This window comes from Eretmochelys imbricata, chromosome 5 (genome assembly GCF_965152235.1).
Source record: "Eretmochelys imbricata isolate rEreImb1 chromosome 5, rEreImb1.hap1, whole genome shotgun sequence".
Lineage (NCBI taxonomy): Eukaryota > Metazoa > Chordata > Testudines > Cheloniidae > Eretmochelys > Eretmochelys imbricata.
Genome location: NC_135576.1, coordinates 34,476,341 through 34,494,270, shown reverse-complemented (window position 1 = coordinate 34,494,270; position 17,930 = coordinate 34,476,341).

Genomic DNA, 17,930 nt, shown 5'->3' with positions numbered 1-17,930 from the left:
ACAAGTATTCATCAAGGTCCCTGAGCTGGAAGCCTAGGATTCTTCTCCACAAGGATACTACAGCAGTGATAATACATATGTGATTCTGGAGCTTTTGTTTGTTCTTTTTGTCATTCATTTTTAAACTCTAGCCTCAAAGGTCTGCTGAATGTCATAATGCATGTCTAACCTCTAATCCACATGGCAAAAAAACTATCAGCCAGCCTGTCTACAGCATTATCTTTAAGCTCTGGGTTTTGTCTGCAGAAACATATCAAATGTCGTACTGCTGTCTAGGGGCTGAATTCTGTCCTCCGTAACACAAGTTCTGCTGTGTTTGAAGTCAGTGAGGCCAATGTAAGTGACAGCAGAATTTAGTCCTCTGCTGTACAAATAGAATTTGTTGCTAAACTACTGAGAAAAATAAATCTGTGTGAAGTTGAGAAAATGAATATACTATGGAAGAGTTTCATAACTTATTGTTAACAAGGAACTTTGATCGTTCGTGCCTTAAACACTATGAAAAAAATTATTTACTCCAATTTAGCTCCGTTGATAAAATGTGTAATAATTTCTCTTTAAAGGGAATATTTTTATTTGTATGAAAGTCCTTGCTAAACAATTATTATATATATATATATTTATTTGTATGAAAGTCCTTGCTAAACAATTATATATATATATATATATATATATATATATATAAAATCCAGTTTTAAGGTCCAGTCCTGCCTTCAGTGAAGACAATGGCAAAACTTCCATTGACTTCAAAGAGAGCAGAACTGGACCTTAATAGAAGATTGCTGAGATCTTAAGTGGTCCCATTATTTATCGCCTGATCTATTTAAAAAATTTTATTTGGAAAGACCATTTTCCAGCTTCTAAACCAGCTTTTATGTGATGATCCATGTACTTGGTGTGGACTCACCACAATGCTTTACAGAGTTCATACTAAAATGTCATTGTAATTTGACATCCAAATACTACCATTCTTTAACATCCAGGACTGTAGTTGTATAAATGTTCTCATTGCCATTTCCTTCACAGCATAATGAACTGTTTAGCCATAAGCTGTATTCCCCCATTTATTTATTCCATTTAGGTGAAATTCATCCCAGTGCAGAGGGCCTTGCCAAGGCCTTGGTTACCACTATGGCCTGAGGGCCAAATTATGGATGCTTAAGCACAGGAGTGCTGGGGATGGGAAAGGCACAGGGAGCTTTCCTAATCCCTCTCCTCTCCCAGCCATGGACAACTGTAATTAAGATGCTTTATGATATGTCATATGGTACAGGGATTCCAGAGGGTCCATTTCTACTGGAAAGGGTATATAAACACTCAGGGCCAAATCCTCAGTTAGTGAAGTCAGTGGAGCTACGTCAGTTCAGACCAGCTAATGATCTGTCCATAGGTCAAGTATTCCCAAATTAAAATGTGTTTGATGACTTAGGGCCCAACCCTGCAGTCCTTGTACAGGCACAACTTCCACTGAGTCCATAAGGATAATATGAGTGTATCCTGAATAAGAATTACAGAATTAAATACTGGTCACTGGTGGACTATTGTGATTTCAGAAACTAACATTTTACAGTCAATGTCCGATGTATTGTTTTTACTTCATCCTATAAGTGTATTTTTGTTTTGTAAAAAGTGGGATTTTTTAAAGGATCCTTTTGTGACATTGCATTCCATATGTTTTATGAAAATATGCTTATGAGTATGAATACAATGTAATTGGAATATGCTTTATGCAAAAGATCTTTGTGACCGAACCCATCACAGTGGCGTAGTCAAACAGGATATGTGCACAGCTGATTGCTTTGAGACACTCGTAGTAATTTTAAGTGAGTTTTAAGTGTGGTGACTGAACAACAGACAAAGTGGTTACTGGTTTGTTATTTTCTGTTTGCTTATTTTGGGTAAGGGAAATAGGGACAGAAAAGTAAGCAAATTAAGTAAGAGTGAAGCTCAGAAGAAGCTAGAACTGCACAGGTTGCAGATTGCCCCAAAAGGCTGAACACTGGGCGCTGGGAAAGTCTGTGTTAACTAAGAAGACCCTGAGCTGAGTGCATCCCAGTTTCAGTGAACTGCAGAGAGATGTTGCCCAACCTCTGGGTCTGTGCTGAAGCTGACTGAAGTGTCTAACTCAGAAAACAGGAGTGGAGGGGCGCCTGTTCTGGCAGCAGGGTTGTTCTCAGTGGTATCCCAGCTCATTAAGTGATGGTCTCAAGGGAAGACAAATGGAAATTGATGCACAATTTGCCCGGGAAAAGGCTGCCATGAAGGCAGAAGCAGCCAGACAAGGGGCTGCACACCAGCAAGCACTGGCCTTAAAAGACACAGAGATTGAAGCACAGAAAGCTGCCCAGGAGGAGAAGGAAAGAGAGAAGCAGCATGCTCAGGAGGAGAAGAAAAGAGAACTGGGTAGCAGATGCCCTGTCCAGAAAAGAGGAATTTTAGATGTACTGCCTCCGCCATGGACAGTGTCATGGCAGTAAATTCAGGAGGAGGGTGTGATGTTGCACTCCATATGTTTTATGGAAATATGCTTATGAGTGTGAATACGATGTAACTAGAATATGCTTTATGCAAAAAAAACATAAAGCATATTATGGGTTCTGTGACCGAACCCATAACAGTGGAGACTGAACCCGTCACACCTTTCATTACCAAATAGATTTCAAAATTGCAACATAAGACTGTGATGAAAGGATTTGTAAGAACAACAAAGAATTCAGTTTTATACATTGCAACATGTGGTGTTGTTTTTTAAAAAGCTATAAAAAGTTGAGTTAAGAGAGCAGAAATACATCACTTTACCCTGCTACAGATAAAATCTTGTCTCCCAGTTTCCTAGTGTTCTTGTTTTTAATTATATATATTTCATTGGAATAGAAATAGGCTTTCCCACACAAAATCAGATCACTGGTGCATCATATCTGGTATTCTGCTTCTAAAAGTGGTCGGAACTTGATGCTACCAAGACAAATGGGAATTTATTCTGCCATGTACCTAGCCATTCAGAACAATGTAGTATCGAGCTAAATATAGTAGTTTGCACAAGTTCACAAAGTACTGCATTTGATTTATTTCAACAAGTTTTTCCACATCCAGTTGCTCCATAAACTGGGAAGAAGATATTTGGAATTCTTGATCTTGACTCTTAATGCATTTTTTTCTAGATGTATTTTGTTGTTTAGAAAATATGTCCCACATCCTTTGATCTATCATGTCTGATCTTTTAAAGTGTAAATCATTTTGTCTTTAGTAGCCTGGAATACATATCTAAAAGTTACTTCATTTAGTTTGCTAGGGATGTCTTACACTAGTGACTTGACAACATGCTGACAAGCTATGTGTTACATTAAGCAATAGGAGGCAATTCTAGCACCACAGTGAAAAGGCTATTTTGTGAAATGCAAGTACAATAAACCTATATCCAACTACCATTCAGCCATTTGAAACTGCGAAGCTGCATTGTTGAGCTGTATTTTTGTATTTGTATTATGACAGTGTCTAGAGACAAAACAAGAATTGGGGCCCCATTGTGCTAGGTACTGTATAAACACAAAGTAGTCTGCAGTCCCTGCTTTGGAGAACTTAGAGGCTAACTGCTTATTTGGGAAAAATATGATGTGCTGAGTGCCTTCAATTCTCCCTGGAATCACAAGGGGTAGAAAGTGTCCAGCCCTAGAACTGGTCAAAGAATTTGTAGACAAAATGTTTTTTTGTTGGGAAGTTAATTTCCAGTAAAAATGTGTGTGTGTGTGTGTGTGTGGGGAAATAAATAAATGAAAAGGTCAAATTTGACAAGAAAGGTTCCAGAATTATTGAAATGAAAGGTTTCGATTGACCCAATCTGATTTTTTTTTCCAGATTTTCAGGTCGCAATTTTCATTTTTCAATACAGGGAGTCCTCGGACTTAGGACACAATTCATTCCTCAGAATTGCATTGTAAGTCGAAACCGCTTTTCTCATAGGAATCAATGGTATGAAGGGAGGATTGGCTCCTGAACCCAGGCTTGATACACTGTTTTCACCACAATAACCCAGATTTTTGTACTAAATGAATTATAGATGACTAATGTTGCAACATCAATGTATTTACTGTACACTGTATTTTGTAAACCACATTCAAATAAACATATAAACTGACATATGCTGCTCAGAATGCGGGCAACACAGGCTCAGAAAGCCAGGGAGAATGGCTTATATGCTGAGCCTCAACCAATCACTGTTCAAGCTTTCTGATTGGCTGGGGCCGGGAGCCAATCAAAAACCAGCGGCAACCCTACCTGCAACAAGCTACCCTGTTGCCTCGAAGCCAATCAGAAGCAACCCCTTCCAGCTCCATACCATTATAATGCAACCAGGAAGTGATTTCAAGCAAACTTTATGCAAATCGAGTGTCATAAGGGCAAAACAAGCGTTGTAGGGGCAGTGCCGGCTCTAGGTTTTTGCCACCCCAAGCAAAAAATTTGCCCCCTGGAATTGTGCCGCCCCAAGCACATGCTTGCCTTGCTGGTGCCTAGAGCCGGTCCTGTGTAGGGGCGAAACGGGCAGTCAATTGAAAAGCGTCATAAGTGGTGTCCGACGTAAGTCGGGCGTCGTAAGTCCGAGAACTCCCTGTATGTTGTTTTCCACTTTTTGTCCTGGTTCCATACGGGGGGGAAAAAATTTTGACGTCTCAAAAATTTGAATGGGAAAGAAAACTATTTCCTGCCCAGCTCTACTCAGCGCCTTGCAGTACTGGGCCCCAAATCAGGACATCAATATCAGTAACAGCATTTTCACATGCACATACTCTTGTTCTTCATTCAGCATCTTAGAATGTAAGGATGTTGTGCTAAAAAATGTGTTTCTTCATGTCTTTTGCTCCCTGTATTTATAAAGCTTTTGCTTCTTCCATCTTGGTAAAATTAATAGAAGCAACATGAAACTAGTCACTCATTTCTGCAGCAAGTTAAAGCCAGTATAGCTTCTTTTGCTCCAGCCAAACCCAACGGTGAGACTGGTGCAGTGCCCTAAAATGGAAGGTGCCTCCCCACACCCAGCATCTTTTCAAATCTATCTTGTTATTATTTGAAGTGTAGTCAGTGAATATGTTTAAACATGCTGAAAATAATTGTTCTGGCAAATACAATGGAAACTCTATTAATTTATCTTAAATTGATTCAAAGTAAAATTAAATGTTCAATTCCTTCCAGAGCTGCATATCTGAAATTCAGTCCCAGCACAAAGTGTGATTTGTGAAATCCCTGGCTTGAAAGCTGTTCATAGAAAGGCTCTGTTGCGAAGCCTTTTCTTCAACATGCTCATTTCCTCCATTTCTAGAATTGCTTCTGTGTTTCTTGATACTGCTATGCAGCTGCTGACACCACTACCCACTGATTAAGTTGTTTGTTTGCAGGCTGAGGTTTTAGCTGAGTAACATTTTCTTGACCTCACAGTGAGAGAGGCATTAGATCTCATAGACTGGCTGGAAAAGTAGAGACTGAGCACATTAAGTATTGAAATCGTGCTGTATTGAATATCTCAGAACTGTTTGGACAGGAAACAAAAGACTAGATCTTCATTAAATGCATAGCATACAATTGATGATAAAGTCCATGTACTGCATTTAATGTACTTTATTTTGCATAGCATCTTTCATGTATGGTGCCACAAAATACTTCACTGAGTGAAATAACACAATAGCAGCGATCATTAAAAATAACTAGGGGGAGAGAGAAATTAAGATGAGATATATTTCAGCTAATAACTGGAATGAGATGGAGAGTCAGGAGGGCAGAGAGACTATTCCAGCTAACAAAAGATGCAGAAGAGGTTTCACATCAACAAGTAAGTCCTGTAGAAGAGAGAGAGGCCAGTTGTAGACAAGCAGAGGGAATACAGAGGGCAAGAGAGAGGCAAGTTCTGTGAGACAGGCTGGACTTGGCTGGATCCAAGTGCATAGAGGGTTTTAAGAACAAGGAGAGCAATTTTGAACTGGATCCTGAAATCATGACAAGCTGGTAGAGTTTGGATAGCAGAGGTGAAACAGCAGTGCAGTGCAAGAAGCAGGCAGTAGTATTCCACATATACTGGACCTTGAGAATTGACCATGTGCCACAGAAAATGGAGCTGCAGAAAAGAATCAAGGTGAAAGGAAGGAGTTTTTCTTGATTGAGTGGCTGGTGAGATGCTGTAGTTAAAAGGTGCATGTCTCTATGTAACTCTATGTCTGTTGCAGGAGATTGAAAAGGAAGATTCATTTGGCTATAACACAAATATTTCTAATGTTTTTTCCATTTACATGAGTAGCTAGCATTGTCACAAACCCCATTTCAGGGAACTCTTTGATGAGTGAGTCACTGAAATCTTAACTTATAGGTAGGAATTACTGATTCGTTTTCAGACTAACACGTGTCCAGTCTGACTCAGCTGAGTATCGTATAGTGTGATCCAGATGTTGCAACAACATTCTTTGATGAATGAAAAATGAAAAATTGTTAGATTATTGCTTTAAAAATAAATAAAAATAAATCTTGAAAATGTCTCCAGTAGTATAGTAAGGAAAGGTTTAATGTAAATTCACATGGAGTTTTAACTCCCTCTGCTAAACAGAATTTGGAAGGTTTTCATATTTTAAAATACATGTTTATTTGCAAACATTAAAAGCCATTTATAATTTGGCTCCAGAGGCCCTAATTCTAAGTTGCATTCACTCAGTGCAGCACAGGATGGGGAGTAGTACAATCCCTGAAGACTGCTTTAATTTACCCCTTGCTCCCCACAACAACCCCAAAGGGCTGTTCCAGAGATTAAGGAGAGCCAGAGTGCAGACGTGACCAGGTTACTCCCCCTTTGAATCAACCCAAAGCAGAGCAGGGACCAGAATCTGCCCTCAAATGCCATGCTCTATTCCTGTATCTAAAAACTGGTGTCTATATGGATATTTAAGGTGTCCGACTAGAAATTGGTACATAAGATAAAAAGGGTGCTAGTCTGCGTGAGTTGTGCAGCACTTCACAAAAGTAAATGAAGAGATGGTGGTCCTACAAAGTTTAGGTGTACACATGAAATCATGAGAGTAAGTTGTGTGAATAACTTCCATCCCATCACACACCTGTCAACGACTACAATCCATGAAAAATAAGAAAAATGAAATTCTCTATACTTTTTAAACTTACTGCGGGGCTATCTGTATCACCTCTATAAGAGTCTCTAGGAAATGGACTTTTACAGGGCTCGGGCCTAGATCCCAAGATCAAATCTGAATGCCAATTGATTATATATACTCTGATGGGGAGAGAGATAAAAATCATGCAATTTTTAATAGGTTATTTATGGTCTGGCCTAACTCCCTGGAAACACATAAGTCACCTGTAAAGTCAAACATCTCATTTGTTAAAATGGCACCAATTTAATACTTATCTATGCATTGGATTGATGGCCCTGGAGTTGGTGGTCCTATTGATTTATATACAAACATCAATATGACAAATACTGTCCTACTACAACATTACATTCCTGGCCAGGGGGAAATCAGCTGTAAGGCTTAGACTAGTGTCTATGCCTATTCCTTCCTCAGAGGCTCTACTGAGTTTTCCAATTGGTACTCATTGTGGTGGTGGGATTTTGTCCCCTGGGAACTGGACTAAACACCAATTTATCTTACAGATGGTAATAATTTTGTCAATACTGACCTGGATTCAAAGCTGCCACCTATTGCTCTGAATGCAAAAGATCCAATAGAAAATAGAAAATCTCTGGCTCACTACTAAAGCCCAAGATATCCAAACCTTCTATAAACTCTTTAATCAGAAGGTTCATTACACACTATTTGTTGTTGCTACTGTACGGGAAGTAATCTGTTTGTTCCCTTTAGATACACAGCGCAGCTGCAAGTGTAAACCAGGTCATAGTTTTAAACTTGCTGTAGTCTGGGTGAAGTTGATCATTTATCAGCTAGTCTTTTCCTAATACAGGTAGGCCCCTTTTATAGATTAAGGGCCAGGTCCTCAGTGCATTAGGAAGCACTGTACAGCATCAGACAATGGGGGGCGTACTTTCGCCTGTGTTTTGATCTGCTCAGAGTCGGAGATTCTGCCAGGTTCACACCATCTGAGAAATGGTGGGGAAATTCTCAGATTGACAGCTGTGGCCAGATCCCAGCTCCTTGGGGAGATATGCAAACATACACAGCTACCACTTTAACTTCTGTTTTTTTTTTGTAATTTTATTTTTTTAATCACAGGATCACAAAATCCTGACATCAATATATTAAAAACTACATATTTGGGTTAGATCTTTAGCTGGTTTAAACTGGTGTACCTCTGTTGAAGTCAGTGGACCATACTGATCTATACCATTTGGGGGATCTGGTTCATTTATAAAATGTTGATATTTGTAATGCCATCGTACATGAAAGACATATTACATCATGACCTCAATAGTGTATTTTTCCCCATTTTGTCACCCATGTAAAGCTAAATTTTCTCCATTAAGGCTTTGATATTGTTTCAACCATTTGGACTCTGCTGGAGTTGTGTTAGAGTTCTGTTATCTGATTATTACATGTTTTATTATTAACAAAATCATGAGTACCCATTTCATGGTGTTAACTGGAAGATTTAATTTACCTAGCAATCCACTACACGGATTTTTTGAACAGGACAAATTTTAATATTTAGAACTGTGGGAAGACTTCTGTAATCATTGTTCCAATGATCTTATACAAATCATGTGAGACAGGATATCTACTTTTTTGGCAAGATCTCCAGTATTGACTATGCTGAGCTAAACCTGCATCATGTAGTCTGGTTTCCAGTAAAAGCCATTCAAATTAATGTGTTAAAGATAATAATCAAGATATATTTCTGTTTTTCTGTGATATTGCTTCACAGTCGTCTGACTATATGATAGGTAAATCAGTTTCCTAATGATCTTTTCTCTCCTGTGTCAGTGGGTGTGAAAAAGAATTAAGCCCTTTGCATGTATTGTCTGCAGGGCAGCCTTCTGTTATCTAACATGAAAAAGTCCTTTTCCTTAAAAATGCTAGGCAGCTATGTCTGAAAACATGCTTTGGGTACAGTGTAAGAGTCATATTGTCAGATAAAATTAAAGCATATGTTTCAAAGTGCCAAAGATGGGTTAAGTATCTCACAAAGATTCTTTACAGTACGTCACTGACCTTAACCGCTAAGCCATTACAGAAAGAGAGAGATGCAAGCGACTAATATCTTCCACAGGAACAGATGATTAAGAACAAAGAGGAGCCTGACTCAGTGTCCACAAGCTATCTTTGAAGGTCCCTTAAAAAAACTAGACAAACGGGAAATTGCCTGGTTTCATTTCACCCTCTTTTGGGTGGAGGGGACAGATAACGAAGAACTTCAAATGACTCGTTAGGGCAGCTGTATCCTTTGATTGGATCCGACTTGCCTGTGGCAGTTTTTACTACTTAGACCAAAGAGCTTTGTGTACACATAGGATGTGCAGTGATGAGAGAATGCATCTTTGCAATAAGATTTAACATGAAGTATAAAATCTAGAGCATGAGGTTGCATTACTTTTGTAAAGAGAAATAAGCTGTAAAGATAAATGTTTTTTCCTGTAGTCATTTCTCCCAGTCTGATGTGTTGTAAGAACTCAGATTCTCAATGACCAAAGCCTTCTGAATGTCCTTCCTCAAGCATCCTACACTTAGAGAAGGATAGCCTGGATTCTTTATCATAGCTGTTTACATACTCTTCTTGCCAATAATCAGCACTGGAATCTCACACCTTTACAACATTGATCAAAGCAATGTTGCCTACACATTACTGTCAAATATTTCACTAATCCTGTAGTTGCTGGACAGTGGTGTTATCCCATTGCTTCTGCGACAGTGTTTGCTTTGACTTCAAGCATTAATGAGTTGCACTCTGCTGTATCTGCTCAGATCTTGAACAAGTTTTCCTGATTCACTTAGGGTTTTTCTTATACCGCTAGGTTGGCTGCAGAGTTGAAGCTACTGTGCTTTCATGCAGAGCTGTACAATATAAAATACAAAATCAAATTTACTGGTGCATAGAGTCTTCATTCCTCAGCATTTTGGAATTGGGTAGGCTGAATTCAAGACCACCCTCCTTGCACTTTTTTCCAGTCCAATCTACCTTATAAGTACTGGGGGCTCCTGCTTAAAAATCCAGAACTGAGCTTTTACATAACAGTGTTTCAGTTAGTTTCCTATCAAGATAATCAAAAATGCTGGTTTTACGAACCTAAAACTAGAAACATTTAAAACAACCTCAGATTTGACAGTATTATCCTTAAGTCAGAGAATTCTATAAGCAGGTGCTATACTAATCTTGAGATGGCACATGCAAGCGCTGTATGCATATGAACGAGACGAATATTAGGATCAGTCTAACTAAGTGCAGAGTAAATAACAGCCCAGATCAAATAAGTACAACTACGTAACGAGTTTGCCATTTAATAGGAACAGCTAAGAATCTTTATAGTCAGGGCAAGCATTTCATATACATTAAGCACATCTCTTACATCACATTATATTAGCACCATTGTCTGATAGTGAAGAAAATGTGTATTGGAAAAAGATGGTACAAATAAGAATATTAATATGATGCTGTCACCTCTTCATTGGTTTCAGTTTAATGAGATGCTTTCCAGGTTTCTTCATTTCCTCACAGTGCTGTTTTTCCTGATTATATAACATCTCACTAAAAACCATTGGTGGTTTGATAAAATCTCTGACAATGTACCCATAGTCACCTTTAGTTCTTTTCTTGTTTTTTGAAAGCCTGGTAGACACTGCTTCATGAAAAGGTAGACGAACGTATTTGAAAAAGAATGTTAAGAGTAAAATAGAGAAATTAAAACGATGTTTCAAAAGGCGTTTTCAATGGAACATACCACTCAAATAACAACTACATTGAGCTGAATTGGCATAGTATGTTTTGTAGATACACCAGTAGAAAGGGAGATTTTTAAAGTTATGTTGGGTGAAAGCCACAGATAAACTTGGTTACCATGCATCTGAGCCAGCCATAGTTAAGAGGATGGACTGAAGGCATTTCCTGTTGACCCAACACATACTTTTTCTCATCATTCTCTTTTCTCTGAAATCTCTCTTTTTTGTCCCCTTTTCCTTTGCTGTCATTTTGTGGCATTTTGAGCCTATGGTTTGGAAGTGTTCATAAGAGTGAAGGCTCCTATGGCTGAGAACTAATTGCCGCAGAGGTATTAAAGTAAGGTTATGCTATCACTACTGCTGATTTAACTATTGGAAGAGGGCATCATGACACAAAACATTCTCTCATACTAAGGGAGGTGAAAGACAATGCTGGGAAAACCTTTGGTTAAGGTCACAACTAGACACAGGTTTCAGAGTAACAGCCGTGTTAGTCTGTATTCGCAAAAAGAAAAGGAGTACTTGTGGCACCTTAGAGACTAACCAATTTATTTGAGCATGAGCTTTCGTGAGCTACAGCTCACTTCATCGGATGCATACTGTGGAAACTGTAGAAGACATTATATACACAGAGACCATGAAACAATACCTCCTCCCACCCCACCCTCCTGCTGGTAATAAAGTGATCATCAAGTTGGGCCATTTCCAGCACAAACACAGGTTTTCTCACCCTCCGCCCCCCCCCACACACAAACTCACTCTCCTGCTGGTAATAGCCCATCCAAAGTGACCACTCTCTTTAAAATGTGTATGATAATCAAGGTGGGCCATTTCCAGCACAAATCCAGGTTTTCTCACCCTCCGCCCGCCCCCCCCCCCCAAACTCAAATAATCAGATAATTTCTTAAAAGGTTGGAGCGGTGATGTTGATGATGAAGATATATGTTAGAAAGAAATGAAGCTGAGGAGGTTGATCCTTCACTAAGAATAAAAATATATGCTAATTTAGCAAAAATATTAGTAAAAATAAATAGTCATTATTTAAAAATTTTTTCAGCATCATAAATTCCCAAATTAACAGTGAGCTCTTAATTTTAGCAAGAATAGATTTATAGTGTTTTTCCATCTGTCTGAGTGTTATTTAAAGCAGATTCAGCATTTTTACATGTCTTCGATACTTTAGTTGGCGCACTAGTCCCTCCAGAAACCTGTCTGTAGTTTAATTAGAGAGAAAATCAATTCCATATTGAGTACTTCTCCTGAAAGAAACATTTTATGTACATCACTAATGTAAGCGCTATGTATTTTAATGTACATATTTTTAGCAGTATACATTCTATACTTGGATTTTCTAGCAGATATAAAATGTTTACGTTTACTAGTGAACTGGAAAACATTTCTGATCTGACCTTTACTTACAAATGTCAAAGACAGATGAGCTCTTCCCCGCAATTTCTAGAGAAATAAAAGTGGTCTTATGGTTCTTTCTGTAAGACAGTGAGGGCTCTCAGTTGTGAAACTGACACCAGTCATTACCAGAAATCTGACATAGCAGATGGTCAGTGGCTTTTACAGGAAAACATCAGCTCTAGTTCAATATTTCCTTCAGCAGAATATAATGTTGTGATGGTAAGTGTTATTTATCTCTTTCACAAGAGAAAGGAAGCATGCATCATTTACTAGGTTCACTAGCGTGAGTTTGTGATTCAAGCCATCAGCTCTTTCAGAGCAGCTTAACTGTGTGAAGGCTTTGAAGGTGAAAGGCACAGGTGTAGCGTACACATGTCTTTGTAACATGCCAATACAAAATGAAATCCATAAATTGTGTTCTTTTAACAACAGTGTTCATATGTAAAAAGTTAACACCTACAGTTTTTCTGCAAACACTCACTCTAATAAGGGATAAATGCATGCTGTGAAGTAGTTCCTTTCATAGAGTTTAAGGCCATTAGCTCACCGAGCCTGACCTCCTGCATATCAGAAGCCACTACATTTCACCCAGTTACCCCTATACTGAGCCCAAAGACTTCAGTTAGACCAATGCAGTTCAGTTCTCAGGAGACTAGACAGCATGCCACAGGCAGAGAGCAGGAGCAGCCAAGCCACCAGTACTGGAGGTGCCTGTAATAGTAGAAAATTGATCAGGTGAGATATACACAGGTGATCCATGCCCCAAGCTGCTGAGGAAGGCAATCCCCCTTCCTGCCCCCACAAGGTCCTTGCCAATCTGATGGGGGGAATGGAAATTCCTTCTTGACCCCAAATCTACTAAGTAGTATGACCCTGAGCCTACAACCAAGGGGCACCTAAAAAGAAGCTGTTACATTAGAGAGGGCTCAGGAAGTTAGCAGTCCTAGGTTCTAATCACAGATGCAACTGATTTACTTTGTAACTTGGAGTAAATTATTTAGGCTAGATTTATGAAAGGTGGCCCAAACTGAGATATGGCGGGCCCACTTTTCACAGGTTTGCTGGACCTACAACTCCCTTGCTTTCAGTTGGAGTTTTGAGGCTCAGCACTTCTTGAAATCAGGCCAAAGTTGGGTCCCAAAAACTAAGTCACCAAAAAGCAGTGGTTACTTGAAAACTTTACTTTTCTGGCCTCATCTTCCCCATCTACAGATAATATTTTCCCTCTGTTGTAACCAAGCTTTATTTATTCATGTTTTTAAAGGACCTTTGAGATCTTTAGATGAAAAGTGCAGTGGAATTTACACAGTATTATGTATTTTGGTGGGAAGGAGAGAGACCATAGGAAATAAATTGCCATTAACAGAGGGACATATGGATGGAAATAAAAACTACTGTCTGCAAAAAAAAAAAAAAGCTCCCTAAGGGAGGTCTGGCAACAGTCGTGGAAGTAGATGTATAGGCTACAAACATCTGTACTTCAGCATATCTTAGGTTAAGGGTCACTTTGACTACACCCCGCCCTCATCATGGGCTTGATCCTCGTACATGCCAAGTACTCTGGCTCTGATTCAGAGAAGCACATAAGTACCTGCTTAACTTTAAATATGTAGATAACTCAGTTGGCATCAAGAGGACTATTCCCCAAAGTCATGGCTTCCCTTCATTTTCTACTACCAAATCTCTACAAAATCTACCTCTCTGCTCTTATCGCCTTTCATTCTCTTCTTTGTTGTACTCAAGTAATACAACTAACTGCCCCATTCCTATTCTCTGCCTGTTCTTGCCTCTGAGCCTTTCCATGTACCCTAATCCCAATCCCTGATCCAATCTGCTGTGCCCCCGCAACTCCTCCTTCAAGTGATGTCTTTCCACAAGGTCCATTAACACAAGAGCTCCACTCCGACATGTTAAATTTGTTGTTTGGATTTTTTAAAAATAAAAATAAAAGTAAAAAAAAATCCTAAAACACAGAATTTTTGTAGTGAACTATTTCCTCATCCTTCCCCAACCCCTCCGCCTTAGTCTTGCTTCATGATCTTTTTACATTCTATTAGAATTGTAATAACTATAGAAATTAGAGACAGAAAATACTTGTTAGGTAATTGAATCCTTGCCCATGGCAATTTACTACAATACATTGTTCCTTACAATAAACCCGATACTGATTCACAAGCTAACAGTGAACTAACAATTGAAAAGCCCCTTTTCACTGAAGTTATGGCATACATAGTACTGTATCAAGTCATGCATTAGAAAAAAAATATTGAGCTGATCTTATAGACTCTGTACACACACACCCCATAGTGAAGATTGTTGGAGTGAGTAAAGTCCGTAGAATCTGTCCTGTAATACATGCTATATGCAGAGTGACTAATGTTCACGCGTCCTTCATTAGCAACTCAACTGTGTAAACATTTCCTGTTTGCAATAGTCCTGGATGTCTCTTTCAGTCAGACATGCACAATTGTGCAATTTGACCTCTTCCAGTGTGTATGGAACTATTACAGCTTGCTATAAATTACAGAGGCGATGCTCCATTTTTTTAATTTCTTTCTTTTATTCCAGAGGCTTCTAACTGTTGTTTTGTATGGTATAATGAAGATACATGTGAAAAGGGAATGAAGGGAAGGGAGTAGCAAATTAGAAAAACAAAGAAAAAGAATAGAAAATGAGCAGAAGATTGCACAAGAGGTTAAGATAAATAATAAGGCCTTTCACCAACAACCACATACCACACAACAGAACCACTAACCCAGGAACTTATCCTTGCAACAAAGCCCGTTGCCAATTGTGCCCACATATCTATTCAGGGGACACCATCACAGGGCCTAATAACATCAGCCACACTATCAGAGGCTCGTTCACCTGCACATCCACCAATGTGATTTATGCCATCATGTGCCAGCAATGCCCCTCTGCCATGTACATTGGTCAAACTGGACAGTCTCTACGTAAAAGAATAAATGGACACAAATCAGATGTCAAGAATTATAACATTCATAAACCAGTCGGAGAACACTTCAATCTCTCTGGTCACGCAATCACAGACATGAAGGTCGCTATCTTAAAACAAAGAAACTTCAAATCCAGACTCCAGCGAGAAACTGCTGAATTGGAATTCATTTGCAAATTGGATACTATTAATTTAGGCTTAAATAGAGACTGGGAGTGGCTAAGTCATTATGCAAGGTAGCCTATTTCCTCTTGTTTTTTCCTACCCCCCCCCCCCAGATGTTCTGGTTTAACTTGGTTTTAAACTTGGAGAGTGGTCAGTTTGGATGAGCTATTACCAGCAGGAGAGTGAGTCTGTGTGTGTATGGGGGTGGGTTTTTGGAGGGGGGTGAGGGAGTGAGAGAACCTGGATTTGTGCAGGAAATGGCCTAACTTCATTATCATGCACATTGTGTAAAGAGTTGTCACTTTGGATGGGCTATCACCAGCAGGAGAGTGAATTTGTGTGGGGGGGTGGAGGGTGAGAAAACCTGGATTTGTGCTGGAAATGGCCTAACCTGATGCTCACTTTAGATAAGCTATTACCAGCAGGACAGTGGGGTGGGAGGAGGTATTGTTTCATATTCTCTGTGTATATATAAAGTCTGCTGCAGTTTCCACGGTATGCATCTGATGAAGTGAGCTGTAGCTCACGAAAGCTCATGCTCAAATAAATTGGTTAGTCTCTAAGGTGCCACAAGGACCCCTTTTCTTTTTGCAAATACAGACTAACACGGCTGTTACTCTGAAACCTGTCATTAGGAACAAGACAACTCATCCTTATTTAATGATTTTTTAAACTATTTCGATTTCTAAACCTGTTAATTTAGATGAATGATGCAATTGCTAAAGAAATAATGCCTAAATTCCACTCCCTTTTTAAACAGCTGAGCAGCAAAATGGAAAAAAACAACTTTTATTAAGTGATGAAATTCAGCTATATACAGTCAAATGCTGCTCCTGCTTCTATTAGTAAACAAAACTCCCATTGCCTTCAATGAAAGCAGGATCAGGCCTTTGTAGACTATTTTATCCTTTGTTCTCTCTCCATCCTGCAGTCTCAGAAATGAATTTTACGTTTGTTCCAAGGACACCAAAGCGTGTTGTCACTCCGATCTATTCCAGAAGTGAGTTCCATAATCATGGGTCAGTTGCCAAGAAAGATGTTTCCTGGAAAGTTAACAATTCCATTGTTCCAGGGGAATGTAGTTACGATGAGAGGTTATGATCAGAGGGAGTGAGGTGGTTCCTCAAGTAACCTGAGCCACTTTTATGGAGAACTTTGCAGATCGAGGACTGAAACCTTGAATATGACATCTACTTTGCAAAACAAGACCCCATAGCAGTGAGTCTCAGAGCATAGCTCAACTGACTCAGGCTAGCACTATGGAGCTAAAATCTGATTCTGAAACCAGGCAAGGAGGTTGGGTCTCAGAACCTGGGTTCTGGCCTGAGTGCCGTGGGAACATCTGCACTGCTATTTTTAGCACCATAGTGTGAGCCCAAGTCAGCTGACCTGGGCTATGAGACTCACTGCCTTGTGGGGGGGCTGAGGTGGGATGGGTTCAGTATAGACATACCCTCAGTATTCAACGGGGAGCCAGCCAGTGAAGACAGCAAAGCATCAAGGTAATATGTTCTAGGCAGCGTGCACTGTTCAACAGATAACCTGTTGGGTTGTGAACCAGTTGAAACAATTTTAAGGTACAAAGTGTGGTAACAATAAAGTCTAGAGATCACGAATATGAAGATTGTCATGCGGAACTCTGGGTTTGATCTCTTCTCTAAGCTTTCTCAAGAACTCCACCTTTAAGAGGATTCTGACTTCAACACATTCAACTGATGAAACATAGATTAAACCCTATAGGTAATATTTTCAAAAGTACCTAAGTGACGGAGGAGCCTAACTCCCCTTTTCAAAAGTGACTAGACACGTAGGAACTCAAGTCCTCTGGAAAGTGTGGCTCACTCCAAGTCCCTAAATTGCTTTTGAAAATGGGACTTAGGCACTACATCATTAGAACGCCAGTGTGGCTGCAAGCTATTTTACTGCCCTAATAAGCATGCCCTAATAAACAACGCACCCACTTTTTCATGGTGTGTGAGAACCTGAGCCATATTTCTTTATACAAAGTCAGGCTGGAATTCTGTTTATGGCCAAAAAGGGGAAAAGCTTTATTCATGTTTGAAATATACACCAACAAAGGTCTCAAGCTGATCTGCATGAGGTAGAGAAAAATATATTGTATCCTGGGCTTCCCACCCACAAGTAACTTCTTTAATTTGTTATACAAGCTACCATTTTACCAAAATCTGTAATGCCACTTGTTAGGCTGTAGATATTCAGGCCTGTCTGTAAAGGCCTATACGCTAAGAATTTAGGTGTATTCTTATCACTTGGCTAGTTTTAGAGGTATAAAAGAAAGAATCAAAATCACTGTCTGCCAGTGTAAGGTCCTTCTCTCACTGTGACAGTCTGAGGCCCTGTGCTTAGGCTAAGGCCTTTGGCTAAGCAGCAGAGGCAGCCATAAGCTGGGAAGTGAATGGTCACATCCTCACATTCCAAACTAGTCACATTGAAAGAAAGTGCTATTGGGCTGTTAGGAATACAATCATGTCCTGATAATGCCTATCTTCTCCAGAGAAAGG